The sequence below is a fragment of the Melitaea cinxia genome, chromosome 1 (assembly GCF_905220565.1).
Source record: "Melitaea cinxia chromosome 1, ilMelCinx1.1, whole genome shotgun sequence".
NCBI lineage: Eukaryota > Metazoa > Arthropoda > Insecta > Lepidoptera > Nymphalidae > Melitaea > Melitaea cinxia.
The window spans coordinates 20,785,231-20,801,256 of NC_059394.1; positions in this window are offsets into that span (position 1 = coordinate 20,785,231).

The window sequence follows — 16,026 nt, forward strand, 5'->3', positions numbered from 1 at the left end:
CAGTTATTTTTGATTTCGGTTTTGTTTGTGTTGATGTTGTAAGAGCGTGAACATCCCAGGTGGGCGATATCGGAGGTGCGCACAAGCGAGGGCGTGCGCTCGTCGCTGCAGCTGCGCGCGGCGGAGCGCCAGGACGCCGGCGAGTACCGCTGCCACGCGCGCAACACGTACGGCCGCAGCGACCTGCTCATGTTCCTGCACGTCGAAGGTGCGTGAGTTACCAAATCGAACATAACTTGAACACTGTCGAAAATACCAAAGAAATCAACCGACAGAAATGATAAAACATAAAATTACATGTAGGTAGGTATATCGATACAAATAAATAAAACTGGAGTGTCTGTTTGCAATATTAAAATAACCGCTTTTTACTAAATGCATATGAATGTGTACACGGTACATATACCAAAACAACATTTTTTACAATTTTTGTCTGTCTATCTATCTGTTTGTTCTGGCTAATCTCTGAAACGGCTGGACCGATTTTGACGGAACTTTTACTGGCAGATAGCTGATGTAATGAGGAGTAACTAAAACTTCTTTTATTTTAGAAATTTATTTATTTTATAACTCTGAGAAATAAAATAAGCTTTTTTGTTAAATTCCACGCGGTCGTCTGCGGAGTCCCGGCGGAAGTTAATATAATAAGCAATCAAAGTTATAGTCATCCTTTATTTGAATATTGTTTTGAAGGCAATTTACCAAACAATGTTTAAGTTCTTATAATAAATGTTAAGTTAATGTTAAATTTAAGTCTGCGGCAAATCTGAAAGCTGTTTCTACCGTGGAATGTTTACTTATAAATTTGAGTAATTCTTATAAGCAGCCAAATTAGTCGAAAATATTTGTCGAAATGTTTGATATTCGAGAAAGCTGGATTTAGGATTCCAAACAGTAATTAGTAATAACACAAACGGATAAAAACTTATAAAAGCCATAAGCGTCAATAATTGTGTACGACACGATAACTTGGACAAGAAAAGATCTTTAGAAGAGAGAAGTAATAATTGTGTTTGCTCGCAAACGAAAAAAAAACCGACTTCAATTTCATCGACGAGTAATACAACGTAGATCAACGAAAAAATAGTAAAGTAACTACGCGTTATTAAAGATTACTCAAAAAGTAGTTATCAAATCTCAATAAAATTTATATGTGACCACATGATAAACATCAGCTTTCGATTAAATTAAAAATTATCAAAATCGGTACACCCAGTAAAAAGTTATTGCAGATTTTTGAGAGTTTCCCTCGATTTCTCTGGGATCCCATCATCAGATCCTGGTTTTCTTATCATGGTACCAAACTAGGGATATCTCCTTTCCAACGAAAATAAGAAATATCAAAATCGGTAGATCCAGTAGGAAGTTATACGGTATAATACAACGTAGGTCGACAAAAAAAGCGAAGAACGAAGAAGCGAAGTGAAAACGCATTATTAGATATAACTCGAAAACTAGTTGTTAGATCTGAAATAAATTTAAATGGGACCAATTGGCACACACCACCTTTCGATTAAAAAAAAATTGTCGAAATCGGTCCACCCGGTCAAAAGTTTTGATGTAACATACATAAAAAAACTACAGTCGAATTGAGAACCTCCTCCTTTTTTGGAAGTCGGTTAAAAAGGAAGTGATTTATTAATGAAAAATAGTGAAGAAGAAAATCTGTGCAGAGCCTCCCGACGTCCCGCGCTCGCTGCAGCTGTGGGGCGCGGGCTCCCGCTGGGTGCGCGTGCGCTGGCGCGCGCCGCCCGCGCCGCGCACGCACTTCGCCGCGCTCTGCACGCCGCTGCACGCGCTGCCTGCGCCCGACCACCCCACGCACCACTACAACCTCACCCTCGACTCCACGGACGGTGACAGGTACTACCACTCTTCAATTCAATTTAACGCATTATTTTTCCCTTTCACTAAATAACACAGAGATATTTTATAGGTTCGATGAAGATGGGCTTAAATTACTCAGTGCTAAACTAGAAGGCTTACGACCGGCGGCCGCATATTCACTGAGGATAGTCGCCACGAACCACGTCGGTCAGTCGCCCCACTCCGACGCGTTGCTCTTCACGACTCTCGAAGAAGGTAAGTTTAACATTTAGTATAGGTACATATAGCGTGATTGAATGATCGTGATGAGGACATATTTACTATTTCTTGCAGCGCCATCGGGATCACCTCAAAACATTCGTGTCAGGCCTATCAACACCGGTGAACTGCACGTGTCATGGTCGGTAAGTAGGCTGTCATCAAGTTATAATTAAGCGCCCACCGGTATCAGTACAAACGTCTCAAAACCGTACCATACTATTCACGTCAGGCTCCAGCCCAGGACGGTTGGAACGGCGAGCTTATCGGCTACGCGGTGTCGTGGCGCGAGGTAGGACGCGCGGCGGAGGGCGGTGAGGTGGAAGGTGGGCGCGACGAGGGCGCACGTGCCGGCACCGAAGTGGTTCGTGGTTGGAGCAGTGCGGAGCTCACGCTGGACGGCCTGCGCCAGTTCGCGCGTTACGCCGTATCCGCGCGCGCCTTTAATCGAGCCGGGCCCGGACCGCCTTCCTCCACTGCCTATGCAACTACTGCGGATGGAGGTTTGCTGAAGCTTTCTTTCAATATTTTTTTTTTATTCAGGACAACAAACAATTGTATAAAGAAAAAGTTTACATAGTATCTTAGTATCATAAATATTCTTAACTTATTACACAACCAGCACCGTTATCCACATAATAATATTATATATATGGTAGCACACTATTTATTAAAATGTAAAATACAATTTAAGAGAAAAGAAAAAAAAAGAAATTAATAAAGGTAGACAGCTTATGAAACGATGACGACAAGTCATAAAACAATTTTTAAATTAAAATTACACAGACTTAAAACTTAAAATTCTTTCAAACTGCATTGTTAAATTTGGAAGCAGGCAAGAAAAATATGTCACAGTCAGTAAAATTGTCATTATATGATTTCACCATTCTTCTTGGAGGAGCCCGGCCTCCTGCATTTGTTCTACTACGTCTAATGACGAACAATTTATGTTTATAAGTGTTTCGAATTTGCAAGGAGTTACTTGGGATACAAATATAAATTTGACTAACCAATTCATTACAATCAAAATTATTATGACAGAATGTGTACTTAGTGATAGTTTTTCCAACAGTATATTATATGATGACCGCGTATTGAAACATTTATAATAAATGAATTTTGTAAGTTTACGTTAGACTATCTCCAATTGATCACAATACTTATTATACAGAGGATTTCACACAGGACACAGGTGTAGCATATTCCAACTGTGACTTTATGAGAGATAAAGTGATAAATTTGTAGTAGTGTTTTTAAATTGTTCGCAAGTTCTTTGTAAAAAGCCGTACAGTTTAAATCCCCTGTCTGTAATGTAATCAATATGGATTTTATAGGCTATTTAGGCTATGCTTTAGATTAAGAACCATCGAATTATGGGGTGTTGAGGGATTGAGGGTGAAGGGTGAAAGGGGAGCTACTCTAGGTAACACTGCCATCATTCGAAAACCAATGATTATGGAGATATTATGTAAATATCCATGGTTAAAGTTTTGAGATTAGAAGAAGAATTCAAAGCTAATATAAATACCTTTGAGATCCGCGTCTGACACCACCTCAGCTCCGGCGCTGCGGAAAGTGCCACTCATGCTTTGTTCTGCAGCTTTAACAAGTTATTTTCGAACAGGAGTGCGTAAAAACTATCTCGACTGCAAGATCAACAAACGATACAACTTACGTTACTTATGCTCCGTTCCGTAGCTTTTACACATTATTTTCACATTTGCACGTGTAAAATGTGAAAATGTCGTGTGAAATGTGAAAATGACGTGTGAAAGCTGCGGAATTCTCGTTATAATATCAAAACTTTAACCATGGATATCTAAATATTATATCCATAACCATAGGGTTCCGAAGGGTGCCAGTGGTACCGGGGGTAGCGGCCCCCCACCCTTCCTCCCCCCCAAATCCAAAAATTCGATGGTTCTTAATCTAAAGCTTTACCCTAATTTATGTTGTTAGTGTTTTTTTGGGTTCATATGTATGAAATCTCTCGTATTATATATTTTTCTTGTAAAATAGCGATTTAAGTGTTTTTGAAATCTACTCGATTGGGGTTTATTGTATTTAGCGTCCTCATTGAAAAATATCACACACAGTGCCGGAGGAGCCACCGAACTCGGTGACTTGCGAGGCTCTGTCTGCGAGGTCACTGCGAGTGCGTTGGCTGCCGCCCTCGCAGGCGCACGCTCAGACTATTCGCGGCTACGACCTACACTATGCACCACTGCATTTCTCACAGAGTTAGTTTTTACGTTTTCATTGTTCTTGTAAACATAATAAAATGTACAAATTATGCTTTTCCTTTATCATACGTTCTTACTTGTAAATCAAAGAATTAATATTTAATGTAATAACTTCTCTGCGAAGTTACTATTAAAGGTGATATATTTTCATGACTCCGACGAAGTTTCATGTAGTCAGGATAGGAAGACTTGCAAGCGCTGACAGTGTGTCGTTCCCGCAGCGTGGCGCGGCGCGGTGGGCGCGCAGGCGGCGCGCGCGGCGGCGGGCGGCGAGGCGGTGCTGCAGGGGCTGCGCGCCGCCACCAACTACTCCGTCAGCGTGCGCGCGCGCTCCGAGCGCGGCGCCGGCCCGCCCTCGCCGCCCGCCCTCTGCCGCACGCTGGACGACGGTGACGACCACTCGCTTACAGCTAAATGTTCCTTAAACGCGTTCGAGCCAAGGAGGTCACAAGTAACTTCAAATTCCTTCAAAACAGTGCCGAGTGCCCCCGAACTGATTCGAGCGCTCCCCGCGGGACCGGATGCCGTGCGAGTTTCCTGGGTGGCTCCGGCCGAGCGCGGCGGTCGTCTCACTCATTACACCCTGTACACGAGGGAACTTGGCAAGTACGAGATTTGGCTGAAACTCCCCGTTCTGGGCAATTATTGTTTTTGCATTACTCATAAATTTAACAGCGTTTTTGTGAACAAAGAGTGGGAGGCGAGTGGTCGCAGCGGGTGGCAGCTATCGAGGACAACGAGGAGAGTGAAAACGAGGTTTGGCACGAACTGCGTGGACTGCGGGAACGCGCCGTGTACGAGTTCTGGGTACGCGCCGCCACAGCTGCGGGCGCTGGCCCGCCCAGTCGCGCGGTCAGTGCCGCGCCGTCGCAACTTAGTGAGTTATCGATATGCTATCGCAGTATTTAAATAGAAAAAATTGGTTTTCTACCAATTTTTATTAATCTTCAACAGTGTCAGCACGAATCTCGTCTCTCGGCCGCCTAGTGACCGCGGCAGTAGGGTCGCGCATAAGACTGCGTTGCTCTGCGCTAGGGATCCCTCCGATAACGAGGCGCTGGGTGCCGCTCCCACATGCACACACAATTACAGACACTGGGGACTTAATAATTCACAGTAAGTAAAAAATACAGTACACTTCAAGTCAATTATTGTTAAAACGGTTGAGAAAATTATCAGATAGCACTCAATGACACACACATACACATTCGTGTAGCGTTTTGACGGCAAACTGCTCCTGGTGTGTATTTTGTCGACAGAGGTTGAGCAACAGTCGGCGCTGAACTATACGTGCTCGGTGCGCAACGCGGCGGGCGGCGACGCGGCGGTGTTTGCGCTGCGCGTCATCCGCCCGCCCGCCGCGCCCGAGCCGCGCCTGGCGCGCGCCGACACGCACGCGCTCCACCTGGCCTGGGACCCACCGCACGACGGCGGAGCTCCTGTCCTCGGTGAGATACTTTTTTAATTAATAGATACGTTATTTCTTTGCTCATTTAAAAAGAGGTCAAATAACTTTTCGACACAGGCTACACAGTGTGGTGGTGGCGAGGTTGGGAAGGTAGCGGATCGTCGCGCAGTGACAGCGCGGTGAGTGGCGCAGTGGACGCGAGCGCGCGCTGGTGGCGCGTGGGCGGCGAGGCGCGCGGCGCGGCGCTGCGCGGGCTGGCGTGCGGCGCGCCCTATCGCGTGGCCGTGCGCGCGCACAACGCCGTGGGCGCCTCGCCGCACTCGCGCGCCGTCACGCTGCGGACCAGGGGCGACAGTTAGTGCATGAATTTATTTGTATTTAACTATCTTACGGAAATACTGCGTATGAATAGTTAACTTATATTTATTAATAATTGCGTCCTTGAGAACATATATATGTGCGTAGAGGCGAAGGCACCCGCGGGCAAGGAATGCATTTGGTCGAACAGCACCGCCCTGCGCGTGGCGCTGCTCGCTTGGGGCGGTAGATGTGCCGTCGCGCGGTTCTCTCTCGCCCTGCGACCTGCGAGTGGCGGGGCCTGGACAGATCTTTCGACCGACGGAGAAATCGCTGAGGTAATTTTATGAGTCAAAAGTAAATTAATTACTAGAGGAAATAAAATAAGCTCATATGAACCGATGTCCTTATAGGCTTCAAATTTGGAACCGGGCACGTGGTACGAAATACGTATCCTGGCGCATTCCCCCGCCGGCGACACTCCTGCACTTTATAAGGCAGCGACGCATACAATGAATGGAGGTAAAGTCTGAAAATAAATTGTATTTATTTTATAAAAGATGCACGTCGATTTAAATATAAAATGTACTAGTAGGCTAGAAGTACTAATAGAGAAGTAATTGAATTAGAACGGATCGGAGAACCAATAGAGCTGCCAGTGGAGGCGCGGATGAGCGCGGCGGACGGCGCGGGCGGCGCGGCGGCGGGCGCGTGGTGGGCGTGGGGCGCGGGCGCGGCGGCGCTGCTGGGCGGCGCGCTCAGTGCGCTGCTGGCGGCCGCCGCGCTGCTGGCGAGCCGGCGCCGGGCCGCGCGCCGCCGGCCGCCGGACGGGCGCGACCAGCCGCTCTACGTCGCGCAACCCACGCAGACCAACGGGAAAACTATCACACCGCCTGATGGTAACTGTGACAGTGGTACAACTGTTTTAAAGAGTTCTTGATTTCTACGAGTATCGATATCGGGTGTTAATTAGTAATCTGCAAAAGACCACTTTTATTACGGCCGTCACTAGGATTTGCTTCTTTTTAAAAAAAAATAAACGTCTCAAACTCAACGGCACCCGCTAGGATTAAATCCTGTGTCGGGTGTCCGGAAACACAACATAACAAGCAGAAACGCCCAGACCGCGGCGAACATCCGAGTGGCCAGTACAAATGTTGTGTGTGTGCGCTGCAGATGACCTGCACGAGATCAGCCCGTACGCCACGTTCAGCATGTCGTCGGGCGCGCCGGCGGCGCCGGGCGCGGCGCGCTGCGCGGCGGGGTGCGGCGCGGGCGCGCGCGCGGAGGGCGAGGCGGCGCGCGCCTGCGCACTGCGCCTGCGCTCGTTCGCGCGCGACCCGCTGCAGCTGGCCGCGCCGCCGCCGCGCCCGCAGCTGCTCGCGCATCCGAACGGTGAGCGCTTGCGGCCATGCTGCCATGCTTTTAGTTTAGTTTACGACTAAATAATATAATGAGAAAATCACTCAAAATGTTTTTGATGTACTTAATCTCATAGCTGCTGTGTGTTTACGGCATTAAGAATACAGCCACCCCCTCTCTTCCCGTGGGTGTCGTAAGAGGCGACTAAGGGATAACACAATTCCACTACCACATTAGAACTTAAAAAGCCGACCGATGGCGGGATAGCCATCCAACTGCTGGTTTTGAAATACACAGCCAGCCCCGTGATCACCAACCCTTCTGCTCAGCGTGGTGTGATACGACAAGCAACTTTGATGGACTCCTTCCACGTGATACATTTTGTGAGCGCGTTAGGACAGCTATAATTTACAGTAAAAATGCTCGAATAGAAAAAGAACTTGTTTCCATAATATGTGGTTCTTTAGTTGTATGCGGCAGTCAGTATTAAGATTTCTCTCGATATTTTTAGGACTAAGAAAAATACTATTGGGCTGTTTTACCGCCAAAATAGCTCGTATATTAAGAAAATGTAAAATTAAAAAAAAACTAGGATTTTTTGACATGAAACGTGATCTACATCACCAACAGACTAGAGACAACGCAGCTAGGAGCCGAATATCCTGTATGTAAAGAAAAGCATTAGTAGCAATTTAACTCGAGTACACCAAAACATCCGCGTGTAAGTGTACTTCGCTACGCCCAGTACGAGCGTATTTACTCCAAAATATTTAACTACTAAATATGTACATAAGTTCGTATTACATTTATCCAAATACTCCCGTAGTCTAAGCATGGAGAATAAAATTTTAATTATAATTATTCCTTCTACTTAAAGCCTCGTTTTGTAAATGTAATAAATATGTTAAAAATAAGTAGATCGAAATGTTTGTTTAGAGTAGGCTCCAACTCGAACAGATGCTGGGAACGGCTCCACGGCGGGTAAGCTCGCAATATCCGGCGCTTTGTTATTATTCGCGAGTTTAAATCGAAACCTGGCGCCGCGTTTGGCGGAACTGTTACTCCGAACTAAAAGTGATAACATTCAGTAATAAATACTCTTCCATTTTAATATTATTATTAGTTTTATTAGTACTACAGTAATTTACAAAGGATGTCGATATAATATTATATTTTCAAAGAACTTGCATTGTAAAACTTAGTCCAAAAAATGATTTGTCTAACAATGAAAATATAATAGCGCTTATTTTATTACCCGACTGCCAAGGAAGAGTTATATTTTTCGCGCGTATCTTGTATGTACGATCAACTTCGGGTCGTAGCCTTTCTAAAAAAAAAACAATGGTTAAAAAAAACATACGATTAAAATTACAAATAAAAATTAATAAATGTCACACCAATTTACAATTACATTAATAAAATCAATAACAAATACACAATACCAAATACAAACAAATAATTTTAATAATAATTTCATTATATTAAAACTAATAGTTGTTGACTTAAGCAGTCACCTATTTGCTAAAGGTCAGGCTTACGTTGCTTTGAGCAGAGTGAGACATTTCTCCGGGCTTGCTATCAGTTCTCTTGACCCTAAAAAATTACTTAATCAACCACATGATGTAAACTGTTTTAATGAATTGAACCGATTACGTAATTTGTCTGACTAAAAAGACATAAATAAAATAATAATTAAAAAAAAAACAAAAAACCCGCCTGCGTGAAGAACAACTAATAGAAAATCAACTGAAAAAGCTGGAACAAGATAAAAATTCAATATGCACACAAAGTCAGCGAAATAAATAGAAACAATATCAAACATTTTGTGCTGTACATTTAAAATATATTAATACGGTAGTCCTTCGAAACTTTATGCAACGTCGTACATAACATGCAGTCGGAGACATGCACAAAGAGTTATCTTGTTCCAGCTTTTTCAGTTGATTTTCTATTATTATAATATATCATCAAAACGTATTTTTGTATTGTTACTCGTATTATTAGTTACCATACATGTAATGAGTAAGAGGTTGTTCTAGATAAAGCGCCTGAACAACATTTTACATAAAAACAAATTGAAAGAAACCGCAGTAAGGAGCCTATAAAAAGGTAAAAGTAAAAGCAGTCGATAGTTTCAGAAGCGATTTAGATGCGGTGGATATTGAAAACCACCGTAAAATAACAGCGGCTCATTCCGATCGTATTATCTCCAGTTCCACTGAGCGAGTTCGCAATTTCCGCCGAGTGCACCCCCCTCCTCACCTCCCCGCCCCCTTCTCCTCTCAGTCGAACTCCGAAGTTCTTATGATACACGATATGAATTTCGATTACTCAATTATCTTACAGGTCGCCACCGCGCACATGCCGCGGTGAAATATTACTTGTAACGTACAGGCTACGTTCCGATCGTTATGTTACAGTTCTCGCTGGAATTAAATAAATGCCTACAATTTTGTAATTACATTTAATAATATTATGCCAAAACTTAACTTTTGAAGTAAAACTTCTATCGCATGCCTGACGTGAGGTGTAAGCTGGTGAACGCGAGATATAAGTTAGTGAATATAAAAGCTGCTGGTGAATATGGAAATATGCTGTGTGGTTACGGCATCACAGAATATAGCCACCACCTCTCTTCCCGTGGGGGAATAGTAGGGATAACACAGTAGTGGACTACTTCCCGTGGGTCTCATAAGAGGCGACTAAGGGATAACACAGTTCCACTACCACCTTGGAATTTAAAAGGCCGACCGATGCAGTTGCGGAATGACCATCCAACTGCTGACTTTGAAATACACAGGCCTAAAACGGACAGCAGCGTCTTCGGTGCGACAAAGCCACTCCTGCGGTCACCAACCCGCCTGCCCAGCGTGGTGACTATGGGCAAAACACATAAGTTCACGCCATTTTTGGCGTGTACTGATAAAATAATAAAAATTAAAAACAGTTATTAATCTTTATTTATAAAAATCAAAAAGTCAAACCCTGTAAGATAATTATAGTCTTTGATGGAACCTCCGCTCTCGTAACGTCTGCTCTCACGTACTAACATACGATCAAATGACCGCTCTGACGTCGTCCCGGACTATGTCCCTTTTCCATTTAGTAGTTGTTTCGTAGGGTAGTTAAGACCCGGTCTGTATTTCCGCAGGAAGGGTTAAGGTTAGCGAAACTTCCGCGAGAACATAACGAAACTTTTGCGTTAACTACTGAGAGTGTAAGTCGTAAACGACGTATCGAATGGCGGCCCTGAGCCCTCTGCGAGAGTCGGACCTCTGCCCTTTTGTTCACATTACAGCGCTGAGGGTACGAGCTCTTCATATTGTGTTACGGAAAACTTTTGCAATTAACTAACGTGATTTAAATAAATCTCAAACGGTACGATATTTTAACGTTAATGTCGATTAGCGAGCCTCATAAATTCAGAACTCTAGTACTCGTTACTACGAGTGAATACTGAGTACTGTCAGTACTACGTGCAATATGTTTCTAGGCTAAAATATTTTACCGCAACACAAAATAATATTTAGCAACTAGGTATTATAAGTCGAAAATGTTTTCTCTGTTCGCCGTTATAGTTACAAAGTGTCTAGCGTCCGTGCGGTACCTCTAGTTATTTCTCAGCAATTAAAAAATTCTCAAACTATGCAACTGCACGTAACTACGTGCAGTATCTTTGTAAACTTTAAAATGTAATATTATTAATGTTAGTTTCTATTCGTAATAGTAAAATAAATTTACCGTCAACAATCAATTGTCACCATAACGAAGGTTACCAAAAATGTCACAGTATTTATTACGTGTGAGTAAAATGATTAGTGACTTTTGCCATAATAAATATGAAATGAACAGACTACGGCAGCGCGCGCGACAGCGACTCGGAGTCGAGCGGCTCGCCGTGCGCCGCGTGCGCCGCCGAGCTGTACCGCGTGCCCGCCGCGCGCCTGTCAGGTACGAGTGTCCGACCCGCTCGCCGCTCCTACCAGTGCCCGAGTGCTCCTGGCTGACGCTGTCCCGTGCCGCAGACACGCTGCCGGCGGGCGGCGCGGCGGAGTCCAGCACGGAGGACGGCTCGTACGGCGCGCCCGGAGCGCGCGAGGTGCGGCGACCGCGCGCGCGCCGCCGCGACCATCCACCCACCGTCAGGTGAGCTCCTACCGCCAATCTCATCATCTGTAATCTCGCAGAGATCACTTCCCCACGAAACTATTTAACTGGGCTTTCATGTTTTTTTTAATATTCTTATTAAATTATTGCCAACGAATCTTCACAAAGTCAAGGATTATAAATTCCTTCTTTCCACAGAGATGATATTATTTGCGACATACACGAGCATAATTTGCTTAGTCCACATACACATTATATAAAATATTCTAAAGATGTAATAAATGGAGATGCCGACTGGTACTCGCTGAGTGCGGCACGCGTGACAGTTTTCGTAATGCAGACATGTAAACAAATTATTATTCGGAGCTTAAAGCGCCTCGTTATTGCGCCTAAGAGCCGGCAGCCGGCAGCCGGGATCGAACCCCGAGGCGGCGCGCGCGTGTCGCGTTGCCGTCTCGCAGTTAATGTCAGAACTGAAATGAAATATAAATTGATGTTTTTCTCTTTCCTGAAGCCATCGGTTCTAAGATCGGATTGGGCGATAGTGAGTTCGGCTCGGTAGATTTAGATTACTACTTAATAAGTAGACCCCGCAGTCCCGCCCCCGAGCATGGCTTCCAAGCTTCCGGCCGCTCGTCGACCGGCTCTGTCCCCGAGCGACCCGCCCGGCCTATAGTGGCCGCCGCGTCGCGCGGTGTGCTCGTAGTGCATGAAGCGCATGTGGTCCCTAGGCCGAGCAAACACGCTACACTTATTCAATTACTCGGTGTTGGCTCCGATAATTGGATACGATTGGTTCGTTTGCCGTGTTGGCAGTGTGCAGTCCAAACATAAGTGACGCACTCGAGCTCCCAATGAACCTGCAGACGCTCGCTCCGCATGCCCGCTGATGAGTGTTCGTAGCTAGCGCGCCGCCGCCCGCGCTCACCGCCGCCTGCCCGCAGGTACTTCTCGCCGGCCGCGCTGCGCCGCGCCGCGCGCTAGAGCCCGCCGCCGGGGAGGATCGTGTACATAAACTGTTTTATCTGTTTTTGAGAAGTTCTTAAGTGTTTCCATTATGACTGAACCTATTCTATAATATTTAATAAACATGTGATGTTTTCGATGGCTGTTTTATTTCAAATCACTGTAAATTAGAACGTTATAATACGACAGAATAGCTACAAATAATACTATGCAGCGCTCCTAAACAATATTTCTGGAAAATTATATATCTTTAAGTTTAATCTATAATGAAACCGAGTTGCTCTAGTGAGCAGAGCTCACCACTCGGACGTGGTGGTTGTAGGATACTATCTCGACTGTACAGTGACAACTACCACTTTTTCTTCAAGAGCTACGATATTGTCTTTTAATGTAATCGTGTGCTCGGCAGTCGGAGGGAAACTGCACGGTTTGGACAAAACTGTGTGACATGTTAATATAAGTGCAATTCTGCTAATGTGACAGTAATTCATCGCCCTCTGCGACAGTGAAGCGCCGCCCTATCCCTTGCACGGCGGCCGGCGCGGTCTCCACAAATGTAGGTCCATTTGTCCATTGATCTTGAATAATAGCAGTTCATTCGGCAGTTACGGAAATATTATTATAATTTAACATTCTATTCTAATGTACTTACTTTGAATAGTTTCTAGCAAAGCCAATGACGATGGCTGCCATATTTGTTTGTAAATTAATTAAATGAGACTCATTAGTTAAGAATATCTAAACAAATAAATAAAATTAGAGTGTCTGTTTGTAATATTAAAATAACCGCTTTTTACTAAATGCATATGGATGTATACACGGTACCAAAATATTCCGGTTTTAAAAAAACATACAATTAAAATTGCAAATAAAAATTAATAAATGTCACACCAATTTACAATTACATTAATAAAATCAACCAACCATAACCGACTTCAAAACAAGTAAGAGGTTACTCAATTCGACCGTATATATATTTTTTATGTATGTTCAGGGATAACTTCGTCGTTTATGAACCCATTTTGATAATTCTTTTTTTGTTGGAAATCAGATATCCCTGGTGTGGTACCATGATAAGGAAACCAGGATCTGGTGATGGGATCCCAGAGAAATCGAGGTAGACTCTCGAAAATCCGCATAACTTTTTACTGGGTGTACCGATTGTGATGATTTTTAATTTAATCAAAAGCCGATTTTAATTCTGTGGTCACATTTAAATTTCATTGAGATCTGATCACAACTTTTGGAGTAATCTTTGATAATGCGTATTTACTTGACAAATTTTTCGTCTACTTACGTTGTATTACTTGCCGATATAATTGAAGTCGATTTTTTTCGTTTGCCTGCAAACACAATTATATTTTTTGTGTATATACCTCATAAGTTTTTCACTGAGTGTTAGCGGGGACTTTCATTATTCAATTTTTATTAGATACCAGCTGGTGTTTGTCGTGTAATCCCTTTAAATATAAGCGAGATCTGACGAGCAGTTTTTGTAAGTATAATATAATAATTTCTATTTTAACCGATTCCATAAAAAGAGGAGGTTACTCAATTCGACTGTATATATATATTTTTTTGTTGTGTATGTTTGGGGATAACTTCGTCATTTATGAACCGATTTTGATAATTCTTTTTTTTTTGTTGGAAAGGAGATATCCTAAGTGTTGGTACCATGATAAGGAAACCAGGATCTGATGATGGAATCCCAGGGAAATCGAGGGAAATCCTCGAAAATCGTTGTGAAGACTAGTACGTTTGTTGATTTTTTTCGTCTACTTACGATGTATTACTTGTCGATGTAATTGAAGTCGGTTTTTTTTTTTCGTTTGCGAGCAAACACAATAAGGTATACTATACGAACCGATGTAAATTGAAACCGGTTTTTGTTTGTTTGCGAACAACTCAATTATTTTAATTATCTTTTTTCGACGCACAAAAGCAAGCGAGCAGCGCTGCGAGTGACCCGCGCGCCGCCTCGCACTGGGTCGCGTCCTCAGCTCACGCGGTGTCTCGCTGCATTATTAACGAGCAAGGGTCACGGGTTCTATACATTTTTAAAGGCATAAAATCTGGCAGGTGGCGTGGCGGAGAACTGAAATATGAACGAAGTGCTTTATTTTGGTTGACTTGCGTAATTGACGGACGAGGGCTGACCCTTTACGTTCATGTTTGGTTATTTATGCGTCTAAAAATTGACATTTTTAGGAGTATTCGTGATAAACGATGTTAATATTAAATCACGATACATAAAATATTTACCAAGTACCTACTCATTACTAAGAGACGTATAATGTAATCTTTAGGTATTACTTGTAATTTGCTCGTCACACAAGCTAAGAGCATACTTTTTCTCTATCTAAATGTAAATGTAGATTGGTCACATGTCATCATGCGTTGACAACCAGTGTAACTACACCGACTTACGTACTGACTATAGAAATATTAATGACTTAAAAAACTTATGCTCGGATAAGCGCTTCTTTTGGATGGAGTGAGGAACTGTGCTTGACAAGTCACGTCGCATGCAAACACTGCAGTTGTAAAGGAACATTTAATCAACTAGACGGCTAGTTAGTTCATAACAGTGTTTCAGTCAGAGACAATTAATCTGAATACGAAAGCTAACTGACGTCGAGCGAACGCTCGCTGCGTCACAATGCTGACCGATAATTCAGGTTAATTGCACGCTTGATTGGCTGTTTATCTCCTTCGAGGATTCCCCGCCCGCCTCCATCTCGCCCCCTGCCGCCGACCGATACACCATTAATCCTGCTTTGATTGTATCCTCCACTAATCCGTAACACAATGAACATCCATTACAAGATAAGCGTCGCTCGAACATGGAATACTTACCGTAGCAATAACCGGCGTGGATACGCAATGTTTCCGACACGTACCTACTATGAACCGGCTGATACAGCGATGTTCATTGTTTTAACAATTGTATGAAAAATAAATATTTCAAATATTGCAATATTTGATATTTTTAAATCAATAAACATTTACATTTACAACTGGAAACGACAACGTAAGCTCGTAAGAACACTATCACCAATTAATTAAAATTTTAATGCTACTTACAAACAAACAGAAACCTTTTCATAAATCTCTATTCATTTCTGTTATTTTCTGTGCTTATCGTTAAATATGTCAGTTTCGTTTTATTTATTTTATTAATGTTGTAATAAACAAGACAGCTATCTAAACGCATTCAAGTACCTAGTTAGTTACAAGCCGCTAGCTAAGTCACTAGTATGAGTATCACAACATTTCCCAACACTGTGCTACTCTGGTATTAATTAATTCGTGCGCTCAGCGCGGGAACATAATATTGATTGCACGTATCGTATTATCTCTCGCAATTAATTTAGGTAATCTCGAGCGGCGGCAGCGGAGGTGTGGAGCGACGGCTGCCGCGCCCGCAGCCCGCGCCGACGCCGAGGAGCGGAGTTAATAGATGTGGCTCGAAACATACCGTAGTTGTAGTGACGAGGCATTATATTAAAGTATCATTTACACGTTGGAAGTAAAACTGTCAGTCACTGAGCTATGTTT